We start from the raw sequence: 3,168 nt of genomic DNA, 5'->3' as shown, positions 1-3,168 counted from the left end.
TGTGTGTGTGTGTGTGTGTGTGTTTATGAGTGTGTGTGTGTTGTAGATACATAGATATATACACAGAAATAATATATCCTGTAAATTCCTGTATATAGCTTGTTTGTACATAGTCATATTCATAATGTCTCCTCTATTAGCCTGTGAGTTCCTTGAGATTAGGTACCGGCTTTTGACTTTCCATCTCTCCTCAATACTTAGCACAGTGCCTAGCACATAGTAGGCATTTAATAAATGCTTATTTACTAAGTCTATACTCCTACTTTGCCCACATGGTAGAACATGTTTGTTAATATTTTTTTCCTCATAAACATGACCACTTTTCCTCTCATTCAGCTCCTGCAACAATGCAGGCAAGGAAACCGAAGCCACCTGGAAGAGGTTGGATCCAATCACAGAAGGTAAGAAGGTGATTGGATAGGCTTACGTGGCATGAGCTTCAAGACCAAGGCAACTCCAACACAGATGATAAAATGTTAGAGCTGAAAAAGAGCTTAGAGATCATTTTCTACTCCTCCCAGATTTTCATGGAGTAATTGAGATAGCATCTTTAAACTATTTTCTTAAGTACTTTCTTCCTTTTCTGAATAAAATATATAGAAATTCCTTCTAAAGTCTCTTCAATTTTCAGATTAATGGAAATCTTTCTATCTTTTGATTGTTAGGTTTCACACTTGAATTAAGAGTTCTTTGGGGCATACTTTTCCTTTTGTTCATTAGAATCCAGCAATTATGAGGAACACAATTGTCACATGCTGTGGTAGGTGCTACCTAAAAAGAAACAGTCACATGCCTGTCTTATAGTAATGTTTCATTTATAACAGGGGGAGACGTCACATAGATAGTGCTTTTTGGTTTCATACATTAGAATCCTAGGATTTCAAAGTTGGAAAGGAGTTTAGAAATCACATAGCCCAATCCGTAACAGAACACAAATCCCTCCTGTAGAATCATTAATGAGTGGGCAGATCACTTCCTCTTATTTTACTGGATTCTAACAAAAATCTGGTTCAATGGGGAGCACAGGAATTACAGTAATCATTTCACAGATGAGGAAATAGAGGCTCAAAAAACTTAAGTGATTTTAGTCACTTAAGGTCACACAGTATCCAGAAGAAATGGAACCTAAATCCAGGTCTTCTGACTCCAAGTCCAGTACCTGTGGCACTGCAGCAAACTACTTTGTAAGAAGATAATGCTAATAATAATTTAATTATTGGATTAGGCAATGTTGAGGTGGGTATATAGCCAGAAAAGCAAAAAATTATAGTTGGAAGAGACTACAAGAGGCCTAGTTTAATCTATACCTGAACAAGAAGTCCTTCTGAAACATCTTTGATAAGAAGCTACTATCAGACTTCCATTGAAGAGAAATCCACTAGTATTAAAGAAGGGACATATTCAAGTTTTGAATAACTCTCATTCTTACATTGAGCTTAAAGCTTCCTTTTTGAAGTTTCCACCCATTACTCCTAATTTACCCACTTTGTGGCCAAAGTACAGTCCTTCTACAGAGGATGATAGGATCATAAATTTAGATAGCCCTTCAACATTCACTGTCCTCTCTTCTCCTCTCCTCTCTCCTCTCTTCTTCTCTTAGCTAAGCATCCTAAATTGCTTCAATCAATACTTGTGTGGCATCACCCTCTTACCATCCTATTCCTCCTCCTCTGGACGTAGTCTAGGTGGTCAAAGTGCTTCTTAAAATGCATTTTCCAGACTGAACACAATGCTTCATAATGGAGTAGAAAAGAACTCACCTCTTACTTCCCACCACTAAGCTTTTATATGCAGCCTGAAATTTTATTACCTTTTGTGGCTATCATTTCACACTATTGACTCATCTTGAGGCACTAAAATCCAAAGATGTTTTTTTCATATGAACTATTATCTAATCATGTCTCCTTCATCTTATATTTATGAATTTGATATTTTAAACTAACATATAAGAATTTACATTTACTTATTAAATTTCATCTTATTCATTCAGTCCATCATTCTAGCCTCTTCATGTCTTTTTGGATATCAACTGTCATTCAACATAGCTTCATGTAATTTGCAAATATGTCTTTTTAAAAATACCATTTGTGGCTCTCCAAGTCACAAAAAAATATAAGTAGGATAAAGTCAATGATGGATCCCTGGGGACACTCTAGGAGAGATCTCTTGCACTATCTGCCCTCTTTCTCTTGCCTAGATAGAATCCTTTATTACTTGAAGACACAGCTGAAGCATCATATGAAAGGATTCATGATCCTACAACTTCTAGTGATCTCCTTCTCAAACTACCTTGTAAAGAACTACTTTGTATTTATTGTTTTTATTTTGTATACATTTTATATGTGTGTGTTGTCTCCATTGTTCGAATATAAATACCTTGTGAGTAGAGATTACTTCGTTTGTTGTACTTGTATCTCTAGTTCCTAGTGCAGAGCATGGTACATAGTAGGCACTTAAGGGATGCTTGTCAGCTGATTGGTTGATCTCTCTCCATGTTGACACTGAACAATCGATGCCTTCTCTTTGGGACTCAGCCAGTGCCCAAATTTGCCTAGATGTTGTCTAGCCCACATTTCTCAATCTTGTCCACAAGGACAGGACAAGAAACTTTCTTGATTCTTTATTGAAATATGGATACTTTATGCCTATAGCATCCTCCTGATCAACTCATCTAGTTACCTTGTCAAAAGGAGGAACAAGCTATTCTGGCAAAATTCCCTTTTCCCTTGATATTTGATGGACATGAGATTCACAGTCCTCTGTAGTTTGCACTGTCAGCTCTCATGGCTAACTCTTACGAGAAACTGATATGGAAAACTGCTTGTCTCCCTTCCTGTTCACTGTATTCGGGGCTCAGCTAATGGGGGCTCCTGAGTATTTCTTAATGTATTTATTTCAGGCTTGCTGGCTTTTCTCATATCATTGTCACTCAGATGCCTTTGTTGGCAATTAGTGGATTCTCTCCAACTTCTAGTGCAAACAGAAGCTGCCCTTGGCTGTCCTTTGTGTGGGTTCTCAAGCAGAAATACAATTATAGAAATTCTTATTTAATTAACATAACTATCTCTTTTTTCTCTCCTCTTCCTACTTTTAAACTTTAGATGCGACCTTTTGTTTCCTTGACCATAGACTTTGAAGAGAGAGAATATAGTAAAAGCATTAAACCTA

The 3,168-nt window shown here is 36.8% G+C and overlaps 1 long non-coding RNA gene across 1 annotated transcript in view; it reads left to right on the top strand.

Annotated features, from left to right (window-relative positions):
- LOC114027466 overlaps nt 1–405 on the top strand; it is a 38,215-nt gene extending 37,810 nt beyond the window's left edge. The window contains exon 3 of the long non-coding RNA XR_003567261.1: nt 337–405. This is a non-coding gene — a long non-coding RNA (uncharacterized LOC114027466). The remainder of the gene's footprint in view (nt 1–336) is intronic.
- Nucleotides 406–3,168: the final 2,763 nt, after the last annotated feature.

Source organism: Vombatus ursinus, unplaced genomic scaffold, assembly GCF_900497805.2.
Source record: "Vombatus ursinus unplaced genomic scaffold, bare-nosed wombat genome assembly UNPS02014861.1, whole genome shotgun sequence".
NCBI classification, from domain to species: Eukaryota; Metazoa; Chordata; class Mammalia; order Diprotodontia; family Vombatidae; genus Vombatus; species Vombatus ursinus.
The sequence above is the reverse complement of the archived record's forward strand: the minus strand, read 5'-3'. Positions and strand labels throughout refer to the sequence as shown.